The sequence below is a fragment of the Hirundo rustica genome, chromosome 3, assembly GCF_015227805.2.
Source record: "Hirundo rustica isolate bHirRus1 chromosome 3, bHirRus1.pri.v3, whole genome shotgun sequence".
Taxonomy (NCBI): domain Eukaryota; kingdom Metazoa; phylum Chordata; class Aves; order Passeriformes; family Hirundinidae; genus Hirundo; species Hirundo rustica.
In genome coordinates, this window is record NC_053452.1 from 102,175,710 (window position 1) to 102,195,900 (window position 20,191).

General features: G+C 46.7%; 1 protein-coding gene across 1 annotated transcript in view; it reads left to right on the plus strand.

Moving 5' to 3' along the window:
* Positions 1–869: 869 nt before the first annotated feature.
* Positions 870–20,191, plus strand: part of HPCAL1 (hippocalcin like 1) — a 64,598-nt gene continuing 45,276 nt past the window's right edge. Inside the window, exons 1-2 of the mRNA XM_040060054.2 lie at positions 870–982; positions 16,537–16,583. The gene's annotated coding sequence lies outside the window, so the exon portion shown is untranslated. The remainder of the gene's footprint in view (positions 983–16,536; positions 16,584–20,191) is intronic.

Genomic DNA, 20,191 nt, shown 5'->3' on the forward strand with positions numbered 1-20,191 from the left:
CAGCGAGGGGTCCGGCACACGTCCAGACTCAGCCGACGGCACCAAGTTCACCTGCGCCGCTCGCCGCCCTGCTGGGGGCCACTGCGGTGGCAGGGACCTTGTCCCCTTGCCCTGTTCAGTGGGAATCGTGGGGTCCCTGTGCTGGGGGCGGCTGCGCTCGCTTCCAGCGGCCACTCCAAGCGGCCTCTGCTGCCGCCGTCCACCCTCCGTCCCCGCGTACCCAGCACTGGACACCTTCAGCCGCGCTATGGGATGCGTTGCAGGGCGATCTGGGGCCACGGGACAGGTCCGTGTCCGGCGTTCCCTTATTTGTTTTGGGGGTAAAAATCACACACACACACACACACACACACACACACACACACAAGGGGAAAAAAAAAAAAAAATAGGAGGGGAAAAAGCCCCCAACATCAACAATCAGAACTTTTCCCGCCCCGCTGCCCATGCCCGCGTCCGCGGTGCCGGTGTGGCCGGCAGCGAGCGCCAGGGGGGCGGGCGCGGCTCCCCCCGGGCGCGCAGCCCCGCGGAGCCGCCTCTCGGCTCTGGCCCCCCGGCCCCGCACTTCCTGCCCGCGGCGGCGGCCCTGGCGGGGCCGGGCAGGGCGATACCAAGTGTCCGGCGCGGCGGGAGCGGCGGCGGCGGGCGGCCCCGCGCGGGGCTCGGCGCTGCGCACGCCGCGGGGCGGCCGCGGAGCGGCGGCACGGTGCGCTCCGCCCCCAGGCGCGCCCGCTGCCCCGCCGGGGAAGTTGCGCTCCGTCCCTCGCTCTCCCTGGTCCCTCGGCGACTGCTCCTTCCTCCCCCTCCCTCCCTCCAATGCGCCTCCCGCTCATTTCCTCTTTTCCTCCCCGCTCGCCGCCGCTCCGCAGGCGCGCGGCTCGCCCGGGCGCCGCCGCGGAGTTGTAGCTCCCAGGAAGCCGCCGCGCCCCCGCGCAGCCGCCGCCGCCGCTTCCAGGCCGCCCCGGGACCCCGCTCCGCCAGCCGGGTAAGAAGCTGGGGCCGCTTCGCTGCCGCCCGCGGAGCGGCGCGGAAACTTCGGTAGCGCTGCGGAAGGTCTGCGCGCTCTCTCCCGCCGCGGGGACCGTCGGAAAGCGAAGCTGGAGGGAGAGGGGAGATTTCTGGCTTTTGGCGTGGGTATTTTCGGGGAGAGTGGGCTCAAAACGTCCTGTCTGGATTGCGGGCGCGGGGCGCTCCGCGCATCTCTTACATCCCCGTGGGGCGCGGAGCGGTGCGGCTGCTCCCTTCGCCGCCGGGAGATGCGGAGCGGATCCGGCGCCCTCCTCGCGTCCGGGGGATGCGAGCCGATCCCCCCTCTACCGCTGCGGGGCTGCGGTGTCAGCGCTCGCCTCGCCCCGAGCAGAGGGAATTGCCAGCGTTTCCCTGCCCTCAAAAAACCCCAAGCCGTGTGTATCTGTGTCCTTGTGCGTCTGTAGCTGTAAGGAAATCTACATCTGTGTGTGCATATCCCCGTGCAGCCCGCGTGTGTGCTCGGCTGTGTGTGAGCCTCCCCGATGATGAGGGGCGTTTCGCAGCTCTGCTTTATGGTGGTTAATGGTTTACCCGGAGAAGTTCCCAACGCATGAATGTTGCAGGGCCCTTTGAGTCAACTCCTACAGATCCGGACTTCCTATTGCCAACCTTCCCAAACGACCTTTAAAAAATGCTGGCGTTTGCCTCTGGTGAGTTGGCTTTTTTGCCCGTCTCCTCGCCTGGGAGATGTCGGGGGCTGTGCTGGAGGCTGGATGGCTGCAGCCAAGGTCACCCCAGTTCCCTGAAAGCCGGGCAAGGGGGACACCCTACTCCTGTGTGGCTGTGGCAGCAAAGGCATCTGCCAGCCGTGGTTTGCATCAGGCTGCTGGGCGACCTGCTCGGTTTGGGAAAAGGTCATCTTATGCATCGGCGGGAATGAAAGGTTTGCTGAGAAAAACAGCTGGGCGCTCAGTAGGTATGTGTCTCCTGCTCATAGCTGTGACAGAATCCTGAGCTTTTTCACAGGAATACTTGTAGGCAAGCGCTGTAGCTGAGCATTTTCCTGTAATCCCATTCACAAGTAAAAATCTTTAGGAAGATCAAATTTTCTCTGTGGGAGGAAGAAAGGAGGAAACAATCACTCTCTCCCCAAAATATTTCCCGTTTTTCCTAATGGGAGCCATTTATTGTAATTTCAGGTTCAAAAACTCTTGCCTGAGATGAGATTTGACCAAAGACTGGGGAACTGTTTCAGCAGCCACTGATATCCACTGATATCATGCTGTCTTGCGTGGGGTCCACCAGCATTGCTGCGTACTTTTGGCCAGGGAGCAGAGCCAGGAGGAGCCTCACTGCTTGTTCCAGGGTTGAGTATCGATCTCAGTTCTTCTCAGATGCTTGGATTGGGAACCCTTTGATTCAGTTGAATGGATCTTAGAGCTAAGTAAGTGTGTCTGACTTCATGTAGTTAGGTGGGACTTGGGGAAGAAGGTAGATCATCTCACATTTTCCTTAGGTTCAGTGAGGAGGTGCTGGCCAGCAAAGGACACACATCACCTCATACTCACACCTATTCTCTGCATTTCTTTGTTTCTTACCTTTTTCTGTGTTGAGATGGAAGTGTAGGAAACTGTGAAAGAGAAAAAATGGGTGCCACTATAGAGTGGCTGTTGCAACACTGTCAGGAGCTCTGCTGAGGAGTCAGCTCTGCTGGCAAAGAAAGTGCTTTTGTTGGCATAGCTTAGTCTGTTCAGGGAATTTCTACGGTGCAGGAGCGGGGTTTGCTCTTGCAGCTGGCTGCTTGCACCGGCAGGAACTTGTGTAGACAAACCTTTCTAGCTCTCAGATGAGGCTGCCACTCTGTGGGTGCAGGAGATGCTTTGCTTGCTGTGTGCCGCAGCTGGCACTGTGGTGCCCCCATTCTACCACCCGAGCTCATGGGCATGGAAATAACATGGGCCAGTTGTTGGGAGCTGGGGATAGTGATTAATTTGTAGCCTAAGCAACATTAAACTTGGATTATGACTCCCCCCCCCACCCCAAAAAAAAAAAAAAAAAAAAAAAAAAGAGGCATGTAATCTGGGTTTAGAAATGTTGCAATTAAAAATACGTGTGCAATGTGATTTTATTTTTTTTACAAGCAAGGCAGCATTCTTCTGAGTGTTGATCACTCTGACATGGGGGAGACAAGCAAGCTGGTAGACCAAGGGGGCAGTGTGAATTAAAATTTTACATCATTGCGTTTTTTACTTCCTTTTAGTGATGTGAAACTGTGAGCAATGATGTTGCACTGTTTGCATGTGCAAGATGTACTGATACTCATGGGAAGAGGATCTCACACATTTCCAAAGAACTGCTGGAATTTCCTTCAAGCATGACTTTTAGGTCAGATTCAGGAAAAAAATGCAATGTGTTTTCCAGTTAATGAAAGAAATACAGACTGGGGTTTTTTTATGTGTTTTCCATCATGTTCCTAGGATGCTTTCCCTAATGTCTATATGTGGGATCAGTTTCTTTGTTTCTTATCTGTATTAGAAAATTGTTTGCGTCCAACATATGCATCTGCATTGAGCCTAACTTGGACAGAAGTTAAATTTCTTTTGGCAAGAGGTTTATTTTACATTGTGTTAACTGTGTTACTCTATTGTGTGGGATGCTATCCACGGATAATGAAAGGATTTGCTTTTGCAAAATTGTTAAAGTTTAGCTTTAATGGACAGAACTTGTTTTTGATCAGTGTCTAAAATTTCCATTATTCCAATAATCCTCTACCAGTCAGAGAGGACAACAAATGCAAGCAGTTATGTTCACTTTGACAGTCTTTTGCTGTATAAAAGATTCCACTAGTTGATTTTGTTTTGCTAACCTGATGATTAACCCATTGATTTCTACATTTCTTGACTTACCCAGATAAATATCCTCTTCCTGTTGTCATGCTCTGCTAGCAAAGTATTTGTGAATCCTTGAACAGTGGGGGCAAATACTCCATGAGGAGCTCCTTACTTTACCTCTCAGACTCTTTCAGTGGATAGAAGAGAATTTTCAGCTGAGTCTCCTGGAAATGTGACCTTTTTGGAAGTCTGGTGTTGCTTAATGACAGGGAGACCCACAGGTCTGACCACAGGATGAATTATGCATTCTCCTGCTCTGATTGTGTTGGAATTAGAAAGCTGAGCTGGGGGGGGAGGGCAGATCAGTCTTGTAATCTAAGAAATATTGCAGTTCTTCTGGATTACACTGCATGAAAGATGCCTTTATTATTATTATTGTTAAGAAATGCTGCCTAGCATTTGCGCAGTAGGTTTGTAGATACCTGTGAGTAACCAGTGTGAAAGAAATGGCAATGATACTTGGGTTGTTTCTTGACCTGTAGGTGTGTATCTTTTTAAAATCAAAGGAAGCAGTGAGTAGTTTAAGGAATTCTTCCTGGTGGTCAGTGTTGAGATACTTGGAAACCCATGCCAAGCAGCATTCCATTCAAAAGATGCCAGCTACGACCTGGCCAGCCTTTTTCTTCCCTTGCATGCAACGTATTTCCCAGTGATTGAGCTGCCTGTCTGAAGTGGCACAATCTACTTGAAAAACAGCCAGAAACCTCAGGCATAACTGTAGTTGTATACAGTTCAGGTATCAGCCTTTGAGACCTGCTGCCAATTGTTTTGGTGACTCCTTCAAATATGTTTTAATCTTTTTTTCTTTTTCTGCCCTCCATTTTTAAAGGCAATCAGGCTGCCTGATGGGGAAGAGTGCAGCTGCATAATTGCATGTGTAACAGCTGGGGGGAAAAAAAGGATGCTTGCTGGTATTTCAGTTGCTGTAATCTTAATGTATTCTGAGAGGTGTTTAAGATTATGGTGTCCCTTTAAATATCCACTTGGGTTGGAAAACGCTGGATTGGTGACAGAGACACTTGGAGACTTCAAGGGTGGAAGGCATGGCTTGCACCTACAGAGATACTTGCTGAAAAATAGGCGTGCTGAGATCCTGATATGTTTGCCAAGAGCAACAACTAAACTTGGGCAGCTGGTTTAGCAATTAAATAATGTTTTTGTTTTGGACAATGGGTTTATCGTAATGAATTAGCCGGTGGACTAGTCAGAGTGGCAGAGGGGTTTGTTTTTGATTCCCCAACCATGCAGCATACCAGCATCGGGCACGTACTTGCCAGCAATGGAAGCGCAAGAGGCGTTTCACAGGAACTGTCTGGGTGTGGGAGCACGTACACTTGTGTGTCCCTCGTGTGTGAACCCCAGATTCTTGTAATCTCTTGAAAATAAAAACGTGATGGATGGTACAGGTTGGGCACGGAATAAGGAAATGCATGGTGCCTTGTGCTTAGAAGTTGGCGTGTGGCTCATGCAAAGTCATTTTAGAATAGTCGGGGGCGGCGGTGGGAGGAGGGAGGAAAAGAAATGCCTGCAGGGGGCTGGGAGCCAGCGTGTGGGTGTGCTGCAAGCCGTCCTCGCCGCTTCTCCTTCACCTCTGCTCCGCACAGCCCGGCCTGGCTGTGCAGAAAGGAGCTTTTCTTTCCTCGGAGGTAGTGGGAATGTTTTTCAGGTTTCTTTTTTTTTCTTTCAAAAGGGCATTATGTGCAGGATGCTCTGTTCTTGGCAGCTCGCCCACTGTGTGAGGGGAGATAGCTTGCTGGTTTGGTCACAATGCGGATAGCCGGTGTCAAAACCAGTTAGCATTTGCAGGGCATCCTTTCCTTTCTCTTAAATACAGCTTTTTTTATTTAGCAGGCAAATTTCGTTTCTCCAAACAATCACTTTCTTAAAACTTTTTTGGGGAGAAGCAGACTTTTCTTTGTAGAGCGGTTTGGGGCTCCTGGATAAAAGCTGCTTGTGTGTGAGGGGAGAGCGGGAGTTACATGGGAAGATGTTATGGATGCATGACCATTAGCACGAACTTTGATTATGAAATATGTGTTCAAAAAATAAAAGTAACCGTAAGTACTTCACAGTGCTTAGGAAAGGGCCTAGAAGCAACATCTGTTCATTATGTTGAAGACACTTGAAAACTCTGTATTTGCCCTGCCAGAGCTGAAGGGAAGGCAGCAGCTTGAAACCTAGGTTTGGGAGCAGGGACCTGGCAGGATCTGCCTGGCCGGTGGGTATCACAGTCAGCTGCTTTTTGTCATCCTCTGCAGAGTGATCAAAGCTCTCTCCTGGAACAAGCTGGGGTTTCTGCTTTTCCTTCTATTTTCCAACTCAAGATTCTTTTTCAACAGTCAGTACCCCTGTGTCTTGTATCATCTCTCTGATCTCCCCTCCGTGGTGTCTACCCTCCTAAAGTTCTTGTACTGAGAAATCCGGTGTCACTGTGTGGGGCAGGGGGCTAAGAAAGTGGGGTCAGCATACAAGAACCTCCATGGTTAGTCACTGCGATTTTTGCTGGGCTGAGTTTTATTGCTCTTGAGCTCATGTATGTCAGCTTTGCTTCAGAGGGGTTCTGGGAGGCTTTCCAGAAAATGGGTGCTCCTGTGTGTAAGAGTTTATTAAGGGAGGAACTTATGCCGTATAAAACGTGGGTTGGAAACACAGATATTTGACAGCTGTGGGATCACATGTGTTTCTGAAAGTCAGAACCATTTAAATGGGAATGAATACGTGCTTGTGTCCAGCCTCTCTAGTGGCTTTGTGCTACAAACCCTGGAGGGTTGCATCCAGGTGGAGCATGACCGACCAAGATCACCCCTGATGTAAGAAGCCAAGTTTCCCCAAATCCCATGGCAAATTATTTCCCTTGGCTTAGGCTTGATGAGAAGCAAACTGGCTGAAATCAGTTGTGGGAGACCTTTTCATTTCAGGTGGTTCCCCTGATCATCGGCAGGAGATGGTTCACTGGCTGCTACACCCTCAGTGATGGCTGAAGCCCCTTCTCTGCATGTCAAGAGTTTGGTCACTGCATGGCCTGTTCCCCCAGGGAACACAGTGTGAGCCTGAGGTGCTGTGCACCGTGCCAGGCTTATCCCAGGAGCAGCAGCTCTGCCAGAACCAGTCAGGGTTTCTTCTAGGGTTATCAGAAGGTGCATCAAAAGATTATTTTTTAAAATGGAAATTAGATTTCATGCCAGCTGAGGGTAATTGAAGCGGTGGTAATGGTCTGAAAGTAAATGAGATTCAGCTCTGTGGACTGAAGCCACAACTTTCTGTTCTGCTTGTATCACGCTTCTTAAAATGGCATTCATTCCTAAATCTGGCCCTAAAGCTCTGTTGCAAAGAGCTGTGTTTGTCTCAGGAGATAGGAAAAGATCACGCTTTAATTTTAATTCATTCTCTAGCCCTTGTCTCCCATGTCCTTAAGGATACCCTGAACATGCAGGCTGAATTTCCCAGCCAGGCTTGTCCCCGTGGGAAACCTCCCGACCCTGGTGGGATTTGCAAGAGAGAAAAGAGTCCATCTCATCCTGTTCAGATGGAACAGCCCTCCAAAGCAGTTTGCAGTCTCAGGCTGAATAATCTGTCACTCCGTCAATGCTTCTCTACAAGTCACAAAGAAGAGGGGAATCTCTGCGGGGGAAAATTCCATTGCTGACACCTGCTGAGGTACCACTGGACTGTCCAGAGTGGAGGACAGATGCAATTGCTGAGCCTGTCACTGGGGAGGATCTCCCTGTCTCTCTTCTGACAAAATGTTTTGGTATACGCAGGGTTTGCTAGATCTGATCTGCTCAGTCACACCATCTGTGATTTCTCTTCTCTCAGATCTCCTGGTGTTTGACTCTGTCTTTCGTGGCCCATGCTGTTGGCAGGCTGCTCACATGGTGTGTGCTGGAGCTTCCCAGAAGTCCTGTCCCTTAAGTGAGAAACAGCTGAATTTACTGAGCTTGCTTTTATGGGTGTAATTCAGAAGGCACAGTTTGGAAATGAAGGTGCGCTTGCTAGCCATTTCCAGAGATCTCATTTGTTGCAGGACACATTCAAGGATGTTCTTCCTGAGCATTTGGCTGAGCCATCACTTTCTGGGCATCAGGGGCTTCACAGCCAGGCGTTGGTTAGTCCCATTTTCCCATTTGTGTTGGGACATTTTGAATTAGCTGTGCTGAGCTTTGTTTTCAGATGCTTGATGCCCGCTGCTGGTGCTGGCATCTTCACTAATGGCTTTGGCGGCTTTTTATGCTTGATGAGGAGACATAATTCTAACAAAAATGCTCTGCACTGCTTACTCAGTTCCAGGAAAGCATTGCAAAAACACTTTCGTGGAAGTTTTGATGTTTTTAAGCTGTATGCACGCAAAAGTCCAGGCTGACTATTGAATTTTAATGGCTCCTCAGGGGCTTGTGAGGAGTGTGCCTTGAGGTGGAGTAGCCTTAGAGGGAAAGAGAAGCTGTGGGTGGCCTGTGGGTGCCACGAGGGGTTTAAAGCTGTGCCTGCTGCTTGCCACACGAGCACACTCCCTGCGTCGTGCCCGGTGTTCGAATGCAGCGGGGCCCGAGGAAGATGGAGCAGAGCGGTGCTGCAGGCTGAGCTACACTCAAGGCCAGCCACCGCTGCCATCTCGCTCTGTGACCGTGACATCCCTGTGCCAGGTCCCATGTCTCTGGTTGCAGCCTGTGGCTGGTGTGCTGTGGGGCTTGCAGGATGCCGGTTTGTCACTGCTCATCTCCTCTCCTCCCTCATCTCACCCTGCTGCCCACATCAAGCCATGGAGTTGCCAGGCTCCTGCTCATGATATCAGCCTCCCTTGAAACATGTTTCTTAACTGGTAGTCAGAAGTGGGTGAAAGGAGAGGGAAAAATCCCTGACTGGAGCAGCAATGGCAACAGTTCGCAAAGACATCAAGGTGGTCACCGTCAGACTTCTTCAGAAGCTTGGCTTCTCACAGCTCATGGCTCCCAGCAAGTGAAACGACAAGGGGACTTCCAGCGTTGTCACCCAGGTGCCCCTGTGCTCCTGAGGAGGAGTTTGCCCAGCTGTGCTCCAGGCAGCCCTGCTGCTGGCTGATCCCATCTGCACGTGCCCCGGTTGTGCCAGGACACGCTGTGCCGGGGTGAGCACTGGGCTGCAGGAGGGCTGCCTGTGAGGAGGTGGCAGCCTGTCCTGGCAGAGCAGGGAAGACCCCTCAGCTTAGAAAAATCTTCACTAGAGGTTGATATTTTACAGCCTCTAAAACTGTGATCGATGTGTGCTGGAACTTTTGTGCTTAACATTGCTTTTCCAGTCTCTGGGGGTTAACAAGACACTGCTGCATCTGGTTTTTGCTTCGCTTCCAAGGTGGTTTTCCCCTTATAAAGATGAGAGTGTGTAGATCTTTTTAAATGAATAAATGATCTGCCCAGGAGCACTAATTTGTGATAAACTTAATTTGAATGCTGCTGCATTTTCTGTAGCTGGAGTGTGGTTTTATGTAGCATAAAAGAGCCTCAATATGCAGAGAGGCTTAAGGTTATGTGAGGCACCTTGGCTCTGCCATAACAGCTTGTATCACTATAATTTGGGTTTTGAATTAATTCAGGCTTCCTTCAGTCCTTGGAAAGTTTTTTAACTATTTCAACTATTGATCTCTTATGCCCCTCCATCTGGTATCTTAGCTAATATAAATTACAGTCTCTTGTAATAAAAGGCAGTTGACGCTAGGTCCTATGTAGCTCCTTACCAAATCTTATTTTAGCAGATACCTCCCTTCCCGTGACCTTCCTCATTCATTATATCACTCCAAAATCTTTATTGTGTAACTTGAATGTAATGTTTAGTTTAGAGCATCCTGTGAAGCAGGGAAATGCAACTGAAAAGGAGGCTAAAAAGGGGAAGAGAGAAACTTCCTGGCCAATGCATGTGTAATTGCACAATTTAGTTAATTGTATTGGAAAAAAGTTTAAGAGGAAATGGGGTAAATAACTGGCACTGTTCTGTCCCTGACTGCCTGTACCCTGTTTACCTGTAGGCTGACTGCTGGTGTGCACGTCAGAACAGGCAGTATGTGGCATTTGTCAATAGTCTTTTTGGGGGAAAACAACCCCAACATCTAAACAACTCTATGATTCAGTAAGGGAAGTCAGGAGGGATGGGAGCCAAAACTGACTTGTAATGCAGAAATTCAATCTGGAAATTTGGGTCAAGGGAATTGCTTCTGCTTCCACCGAGATGAATCTGTGGTGGAGTAGCCCATGATGTATTTCATGAAAGGCCTGGTTGGTGTGCAGGTTTCTCCTTTGCACAAGCTGCTTCTGGCTTCGGTTGATTTCCCTGCTGTTTCCCTGAATCTGGCAGGGATCACTGCTTGTTATGATAACATCAGAGATAAGATTCTTGTACAGAAGGCTTCAGGCTGTCAATGGTTTAACTAACTCTTTGAAGCTGTGTTCAATAAAGAAACCTTTGGGAATTCTCAGAATGGGTTTTTTGGAGGTGTGGAACAAGAGTTAGTCACTGCAGACCTAAGCTACTAATGTAGGTCCTACCTTTTCAGAGTCTGCTCCAAGTGTTTCTGTGCTATAAGGAGAGCTCCAGCACAGCAGATATGTAATGAACATGTATAGGGCAGCGTGGAGCATTTTGTAAAATCCCACAGGAAAAATCTAAGGCAATAGATGTGTTCATTTGGTAGGATTTCTGTGGCTTCTGTGAGCCCATCTCTGATGTCTCACAGCTAAGGCTTGGGCACAAGCCTTCCAGGCAAAGATGTTGGTCTCTTACTCACTTGGAGAGTTTAATTTAAGCTCCCAGGTGAATATCCTGTTGTGCTCTCAAGGACTTGTTGACTTACCTGATAGACTGATTGCCAAGGGAAACTGAGAGCAAACAGGGCAGAGATTATACCACCATCCTTGCAACACCCAGCAGACCCACTCTCCTTTGTTTTAAGCTGGTGATTTTTGGGGGGGAGTGGGTTGTTGGTGTTTTGTTTGTTTGGTTGTTTGGTTAGTTTTTTGGTTTTGTTTTGTTTTTGTTGGGTTTTTTTGTGTGTGTGTGTGTATGAGGGTTTTTTTTGTTTTGTTTCCTTTTTCAGGATTTAACTTGTTTTCTTGTTAGTTTGTTTTTTTTAATGGTACAGTATGGGGTAATGGTTTTAAACCGAAGGAAGGTTGCTTTAGACTAGATGTAAGAAGCAAGTTTTTTACCATGGGAACAGTGAATCATGGACAAAGGTTGCTCAGAGAGGTGATGGAGGCCCCATCCCTGGAACATTCAAGGTGAGGTTGGAAGGCATCCTGAGCAACCTGATCTAGTTGAAGATGTCCCTGCTCGTTGCAGGGGTGCTGGACTGTTTCACCTTTAATGGTGCCTTCCAACTCAAACTATTCTCTGATTTCACATCCACAATTCTTTGTTCTTTCTTCCCTGCTGAGGGGTGGACCTGGCTTTTCATTTCACTTCACTGTTACAGGTTAAATTCACCAAGCAGTGTCAGGGTGGCTTTTTGAACAGATGTTAAGTACTAGTGATACAGCAACAGGCTTCAGATTGCTAAAATTTATGTTGGAAGGTTGTCTAAGTAAACTGCAGAAGGGAAACCCTGGAGGCAGAGAGCTGGCAGGAGTTGGACACCTACTAAAAATGCAGGCTGCTTTACAGCATGTGAAATCAAAGCAGGCTGGGAGCCTCGTGGAGTTGTTCAGTCAATAGGTGTAGAAGGTGTTCTAAATAAGCAATAATGGCCTCCGAGAAATGTTTTGAACTCCTCCCTGTTGCTGTTTCCTGATACTGTCAGTGCTTGGTGTTTCCTCCATGCTCTGGCATTATTACTATTCTCATAGTTACTGGGAGCATTGCAAACACATTGCTTAGGTGAAATGGTCATGGGGGAGGTGCCACTAGAGGAATCTGAGGCAGGAAAAGGAGGGTAGCAGTTCATGCTGTGGACACAGCATCCATCTCTCCCAGCAGTACCAGCCTCTCAGGTGATGCACAGGCTGAGGTGTTTCTGCTCTGCAGCTAGAGCAGGGTATGGAGAAGAACACTTGAATTAGCTTTTACATTAGCCAGTGTCTAATTTTCTAATTGTAGCACTCTGGAGGTCAGGAAGGGCTGGAAAAACCTGCCCAGGAGCTTGAGCAGGGCTGCGATGGCATCTGGGCTCTCGAGTCAGGTCGGCAGAGCTCTTGGGTAGTGACTGTCCTTTGATGGCCAGAGTGAACTGACCAACAGCTCTGCTGGAAGGTGGGGGCTTAGAGGCCTCTGCTTCTGCCAGGGAGTTTGTTTCCTGGCATCGTAGGTTGAATCATATGTCGAGGTCAGGTCCAGGCATGGTGGCTTATGGGCCTGGTGTGAAAGATGGGGAGGAGAAGGGGGTGAGATATGAGTGGGAAGAGACCGTGCATTAGAGGCAGGGGTGAGTGGACACACTCCAGAGCAGCTGGGCAGCCAGCACAAGTGCTGGCACGGCTGCATGTGCTGTCTGGATGCATCCACAGCCGTGTGCAGAAGTGAACAGCCAAAGCTGGGGTGCGGTGGTGGGTGATGAGTGAGCTGGCTGGGGGGGCCTGGACGAAGTTAGAGTAGAATAGAACAGTTCAGTTGTAATGATCATCAGTGATCATTGAGCCCAACTGCAAAGCACGTGACAGGACAATTAGTTCTTGGCTGTCCATGGAGTATTGCCACCCACACGTGAAGGGGACAGCAAGGGTGTGTGTCCCACAAGCATTTATCAGTTTGCATTTGAAAAAAAAAAGATAAAAAAACCTCCACCTCATATTTATAAAATAGCAGAGTCTACCTGAAAAAGAAATTGCAAATAAGGGAGTGTAGAGACTTAATGTAGCCCTGGGAGTATCTCTGCTGCTGCATGCAGTGTTTGCAGGCAGGTCACGCCATCCACAAATGTGGCAATGTTAATAACAGTATTGATTTGTCTTAATGCAGTTATGAAAGCTGAACCTTGGAGGTGTGGGAGGGCCTTATTGGTAATTGGCATCAACATTGACAAAGGATAATATCAGCCAAAGGGGAGCAAATGGAGGCTAGAACAGGGCATGGTAAAATAGTGACCAATACAGGAAGAAAAGTGCCCACAGCACTTGAGGCTTCTCCATCGAGTAGAAAGAAATCTGCTTACAATGTAATACCTATGACTCAAAGTAAAGGAATGGGGATAAAGTCACTTTGAAAAACAAGGCAGAAGTAAAGGTGTCTGCAGTGTCTTTGGTGCAAACCAAAGCCTGTCCAAGGATTCTGCAGGATGTGGCAGAGCTGCAATGCCTGTGGGTCAGGCAGGGGTGGGTGATATCTGACCCCTCAGAAGGAGTTTTACCCCTGTCAGATCAAAACGTGTTCTGAAAAAATAATTTGTCACCTTGGTTTCTCAGGTCTTTCAATTAAGCTCTTTTTCTAAGGAGAACATTTACATGTGATTATTATATTTGGAGCAGTCTTCTTCTTAAGCTTTTTGCTAGCGGCTCTGAAAATAGTAGACTGATGCACTCACCTCTTCCTGCCCAGCCTCCAAAAGTTTCTGACATCTCTTCCTTTAATTCTGCTTTGTAATTGAATTTCTGCCATGAGTTTCTTCTGCTAATTCATTTATAGCATGCTTTTAGTTGTCAGTGAATTTGAATACTGCATGGACTGTAAACAGAAATTAATGTGTGCTATCCAGTTACCCTGTACTCCTGCAGGTTGGAACAAACCTATATATGATTTCAGACATCCCTGAAAGTCTTTTGGGATGCCAAAATCCAGCATTTGAACTGTGAATTTCCATTTACTTTGAACATATAGATATGGCCAAATAATATTGCACTATTTGGCTTGTTGAATGGGGAAAGTGTGACAGTTTTGTAGTAGCAACACAAAAGAGAAATTAAAAGAGTTTGTGAGTTGTGTTTCCTATTTTGCCATTGACCAAGTTCAGTCCTTATCTTGTTTTTCCATTGGGGTTTGTTTGTTTTGCAGCTTGAAGAAATAACATCCATCACTCTGTAAGATAAGGATACTAAGTTTTTATAATAAAAATATGTTGAATCTAAAATGATTTGCTTAAGTGTTTTTGTTGCTGCCAGGTTGCAACGTTTATGAGTGGCTGCCCAGGGATCTCAAGAGTGACAGAAAATTTCATGGTAACAGAAAATTTATTGGACTTTACTTCCTGGGAGCAGAAGACTGGTGTAATTAAAGCCTGTCCTGATGAGGGAAGCTACCAGGCTAAAATAAGAACACAGTAATTTAGGGGGCACGCACTTAAGGAGTTTTCTCTCTTTGTTTTGCCTTCCAGGCTCTTTGAACCTTAGAGAAGTTTGTTTATAACTGCTCCCCAGATAATGGGAAGATGTATGTGGGAAGGTTGGTCTTCGGTACAAGCCATGCAACCAGTATCACTCACCAGTGATCAGGGGATGACTGGTGACCCCATGTCAGGGCAGGATACCCTGACCTCACTTCTGTCACACTTGTTTTGTTCTTGTGATTTGTACAAGGAGCTGCACTTCAGCTGCCTACTTGACTTCTTTTCAATTGCTTCTTGGTGTTTATTTCTGAAAACCTGTGGAGAGTTTGTGAGGTTGCCATAACAATCAAAAAGCAAAATGTATACTGCTAAATTTTTCAAAAGGAAGAGATAGAATTGCAGTGCAGTCACTCTGACTTTTATTACAGTGTTTTTCTGGAAGTTGATAAATTATTTCCCACCTAGTCATCTTCTGGGTGCTTATGAGTAACAGTCAGTATGGGCTAGTTTGGAACAAATAATTTCAGACATCCTAATTACTCTCTGGAGCAGGCTAACAGGTCCTGTAGATAGAAGAAGAGCAGATGATATGATTTACTCCAATCCTAGTTAAGTTTTTGGCAATGTTTTGATATTCACAGAAAAAAAAGCTAAGGAAAAGAAATTTTGTTGAAACTTATGGGTGGTGCCAGGTAGGTGTGCTGACCATGATCCAGACTCAGCTTCTGTGTGTGGTCAAGCTTAGAAGTAGTGTTGAGTGAGGATTTCCAAAAGTGGACCCATGGCATGGGCGTTGTTATTGATGTGTTTGATAGAATGCTGGTTCAGTCTCAACAAGTAGCACCAAAGTCGGGGATGTTACAAGTACTTGGGGGAGAAAGTTATTTGATTTTCAAGTAGCTTTGGGCAGAACCGGAAGACAACCTCGGAGGGTCCATCATCCTCACCAAAAGGCTTTAGTGTGGGCTCGCACTTATCTCTGGTGAGCGGCTTGGCTGTGCAGAATACTCAGGGGTGGTTGGAGGGCCTGCACTGAAAAGTGTTGTGGGGTCATGGTGGGTCATACATTGCTTTTCCAGCGTCATCCTGCCCCAGCAGCAGCAGCAGACACGTGCTTCCATAAACAGAGGGATGGACTTCGTGTCCAGGGTTGGGATCTCCTGGTGCTTTGGCATTGCTGGAGTACTAAAGCCTGCATGGGGCACTGCACCTGATGGAAGATTTAAAAAAAATGAAAAAGGTTGGCGAGGATGTGAATAAGAGGACTCAAGAGGAAAGATAGGAAGGAATAAGGATATTTGGCCTGGAGAGATGGTGTAGGATTGGCATGAGGAGTTAACAGTGTCAGCAGTCAGCAGCAGCTTGCTGTAAGGAGAAATACGCAACTCTGTGTCTGTAGGGGTTAGGGCCAGTGGAAATGAATGTGAGTGGTATCATGAAAAACAGGAACTCCTGCTTAGGGATGGTGAAGTATTGAAGGAGACTTGTTGGGAGGCTTTGTCTGGGATGTCTGTGGCTGGGGTTTGGCATTGGGCAGACCACGTGTGTGTGTTAGGTGTGGGCTGGAGGCACCTGGTAGCTAAACAGTGGGATTTTGTTTGCAGAAGCTATAGGGTTACTGAGTAAGACAGGGATCTGGTAGAAAAGAAGTTGGTGGATTGGGTTGGAGAAGATGAATTCTTCCCAGCTGAGCTTGGCCTTGGTGGTGGAGGAAAATCATGGTCAGCTCTGTGAGAGAGGGAATCAGAGCAAGTCACTTGCTTTCGATTTTCTAATCCACAGATTTTGAGAGATTAGGAATCACGGGAGAAGGTGAACCTTGCTCCTGGTGCTCTTATCTGTGACTCCTTAAAGGCTGATAAACCCTCAGCATACAGAGCTGACACATGCTGATGGGATGCAAATTATTATATTCTTTTTCCTTGAGAAACATGTTCAGTGAAAGAAAGATTACTTCTAACCTTTCAGAACAATGCTTGCTGGCTGCAGTAAACTTGGAACTGGCTCTCATATTTTTTGTTTATTTTGTTCTAGTTTTTACATTAGTAAAGTGTATAGTAATATTCTTTGCTATGAGCCAAGCAAACCTTCTGAATCTGAACTTGATACTTACTTATTTGAAAGATGACATTTTACAAAAAAAAATTAAAGTAAGAAGTGTGATTTCAGCAGATTATTGAACATCAGAAGAATATTCTGTCTGAATTCAAGACAAATCTGTGCATTTTTCAACATGGAATTGTTTCTTATTTCAGGACAAATAATAAAATGCAAACACACAACAAAGCTGTTTCCCATTGTAGGGTAAGAACTGGAGCAGGGTTTTTGCATGTTTAGACTATTTCTGGGGTTTTTTTTTGAACTGGGAGTGGTAGCTTTTACCGAGAGGCCAGGAGTGTGAAGATTGTCACTTAGAGAAAAGCTGTAGTGTAAAGTATGTTCGGTTTGTGTCTTTTCTTCCAGGTAATCGAGCCCTGTGGACTTTCTCTGAAGAGATTCCAAAATAGGTGGTGAGTACTTTGCAGAGCCTGCTTCTTTCAATGCACTCTTTAATTTAGTAATAGTAAAACTAAATGAGAAATAGAAAATACCAGCTTTGTTTTTTGTTCTGCATTGGGTGCAGAAGTTTGCATTTGCTGAGTTAATGGTGTGCTTTAATTTTAAAGCTGGCAGGGCTAATCTTTGAGCAGGAGTTTGTTGTAAAAATGTTCATCTTTGCACTTAATAACTTTTTCACTAAAAATAATTTCCTCAGATTGGAGAAGTGAATTGTTACATTTTAGAAAATACTTGACTTTAGGGAAAATCTGTACAAATTACGTTGTATTTTTTACTAAAAGCTTACACATCGCACTGGGGTGGTGCTTTCTGTTAGAAAGCAACCTTAGGATATTTTTCCCTTCTGTTCTGTCCAGGATGTTAATATAAAGGAATGCAACTTCAGACAGTTAAATGAGCTGCATAACCCATGCTAATCTCTGCTACATGTGACTGATTTTGTTCTCCCTGCACCCAAGGCTTCCATGTATTTCATTTGTATGCACTTCATTAGGTTCTTATTTGTAACTTAGTGAAACATTAAATCAGTCAAGAGCTGCAAGGAGGATGGGATTGCTAGGAACTACCATTGCAGGTGCAAACCCACCTCTTAATGCTGATGTCAACCAGTGCAGTTTTTTTTCCTCTGCTGGAGCTGGTCTCTCCAGTGGTGCCAGCTGAGACTCTGCTCTGTAACACCCTTTGCTGTTTGTTTTTGTTGTTTCTAGAGGAATACATACTCTGTTTCCTTTTTCAATTCTAGATTTCTTTCCCATGAGATTAACCAAATTATATAATTACCCATTAATTCCTCAGGAAGTTCGTTCTTTCGTTGCATTTCCCTAGTGCACAGGATACGAGCTATTAGAGCTCTTGTGTGTTCAGACTGACTAATGAACTATGGCAGAAAGCCCCAAACCTCTAATGGACTTCTCTGTCTTCCAAATCTGTGTATTTCCCATAGGTCAGGTGCCTTTAATACATATGGTCCCAGGTTGATCTGAAGTGTCCATACAGGTGAAATGTAGCCATCTGCACTGGTAATTTCTCAGGGCAGGGGAGTATGATGGAGTTTGGTGTGTCTGTCAAGCTAAATATGTGTTCATTGTGCTAGAAAATGGTATGTATTTATAAGGGATTTACTTAACATACCTTAAATGTATATATTATCACCTATATCTTTCATCAATGAAATCATCCCTTACTTAGTAAGCTGTCTTATCCTTATTTTTTGTATTGAGGTTTATGTTCCTAAAACTTGAGTTTTACAAGACCAAATCATCAATACCACATGCTTTTCTCTAAAATGGTCTTGTAAGCCATAGCTTATAGACCTCTCCTCTTCCCCAGCCCTGCAGCTAGGATGGGATCTGTATTGTAAACCTGCATGGTTTGTATTGCTAATTTCTGTATTGGGACCTGAATATTCAGTGGATCTTTCTTGAGAGGTTGAAAAAGGAAACAAATCTCTCCTTCTGAGGACAGAGAGGAGTATGAGATGGATGACAGTAGTACCATGTGTGTAAAATCCAGGTGATTTTAAACTGTCTCTTTAAATTTTACTTAAAATTGGATTTTCTTGTTTCAGGTAACACCTGAACAGACTATGAGTAAAAAACCACTTGTTGATACTCCAGACTGTTAATATGTCTTTCTCCTGGGTAGTCTCTTTGGGTATTGCTTTGAAAAGCTCCTGTGGTCTTTCAGCTGAGCTTGGGCTCCTGATGCACTTTTGCTAACACAGATTAGAGTTGTTGGGTGTTCATGCATCACATTTTTTGATGCTTTAATGGTCTGTATTCCTCACTTTTTCAAGTTCAGGTGTATCCATTATTTCAGTTTGGGAATTTATATGATCCATACTAGAAGAAGGTACATGTCCAGAACTCCACAGCTCCTGTATGAAGTCTTACAGTGGTCTGGCTGCATCAGTTCATGTTTAATGTGTAGTAAGAGACAGACTTGAAGGCAGACCAGTTCTGAGCCTGATGGGCATTTTCCCAAATGTAATGTGTGGCCAGTGGCACATGGATGGCTTCAGAAAGTATGAAACTAAAATGTGTATGAACACGCCTGAACGTAGCTTGAATTTTACCCCAGCTAAGCACATCTGGAAGTGAGGGTGCTGGCCACGGAAGGGAGGAATTGGCATTTGGGTGCTCTCCTGCTGGGATACCACAGGGTGTGATGCAGCAAGCTGCTTACCTGTGTTTCTGCCTGTAAGCACATAAGCAGCTCTGGGCAGGGAGGACCAGGGAGGCAGACACATGATGGGAGATGCACCCGTCAATGCCACCCTGTGCAGGACACCTAGATGGACAGCTGGGTCAGGGGCCCCATGCCTTGGCATGTTTCAGGGTGCTGCTGGAGGGACTTGCTGGGAGGTTGGAGCTGAGATGTGTCAGGAGGGCTGCAATGGTGTGTCTCGGATGCAATGCAGAGGGGCCGTGGTGGTGGCATTGCTGTAAACTCCTTGCTGATCTGGAGGAGCTCATAAGTGCTGTGACCCAAGGCCAGGGAAGGCAGAGGATGGGACATGAGATGGTGGGAACATCATTTCAGAAACTGCCTGTTGCTTGCATGGACATGGGGCTCTGAGTCTGGACCAGAGCTCCTCACTTCTCTGGACCAGAGCTGGTGCTTGATGCAACATGAAAGTGAAACGTTTTGCAGCCAGACTGACAGATCTGTCCTACCAAACTGGCTTTGGGAAACATTCTATTTTTAAACTGAAAGATGAGTTGAAGCCTTTGCAGCCTTTGTGTTTGTGGGAAGGGCGGTCCCCTTGAATGGGAGGTTGCAAGAAGTACTGGAGGGCTGAGCTTCTGAACATATCTCAGGATCACCTGTGGCAAGACATGGAAATCAGGGAGTTCTTACCATTGGTGTTGGAAAATTTGTTGGAAATACGCTGTGTGTTCTGTGCGCAGAGCAAGGCCATGGGCATCTCCCCATGACCCGGCTCTGTCCATCGCTAGAACATCCCCCTCACTAAGGTCTCCTCATCCTTGAATCCTGGCGCCTTTAAGCTTGGCCCTGCCTCTACTGCCCTTGTCAGCATTTCCCTGCCTTCTCTATAGCCCATCTGTGTCCCCATATCCAGGGTCCCATGGGATCACCCTTCCTGTGAACATTCAGGCTCTGCAGGAGGAAAAAACCCAACAGCAGTGCCAGGCTGAGCACCAGGGCAGAGAAGGAGAAGGGAGCAGGAGAGATAAGTGGGAATTTGAGGCTGTTTTCTCTTTCCCCTGGGCATCATCTGCTCTACAGCCTTGAAAATCGGCTTTGTTTCAGAGCTAAAACTCAAGTCCTCTTGGGGAAAGGGAGACCTTCTTGTTAGCTTTTCCTGTTGCCTTTCCCTGCTGTCTGGAGGGAGCTGTGAGAGCCACATATCTGCCATACATAAAACTATACCGTGGGTACAGGGAGGGGAGATGGAAGTGCAATTAAGTGGAAAATGAGTCTTAAAAAAGAACAAATGGGGAGTACAATAGCAAATGAAGTACCTTTTGTGGGTAGCTTATGTAACAAAGTAATTGAAAATAATTCATTATGGTTTAACTTGTCTTTAATCAAAGCT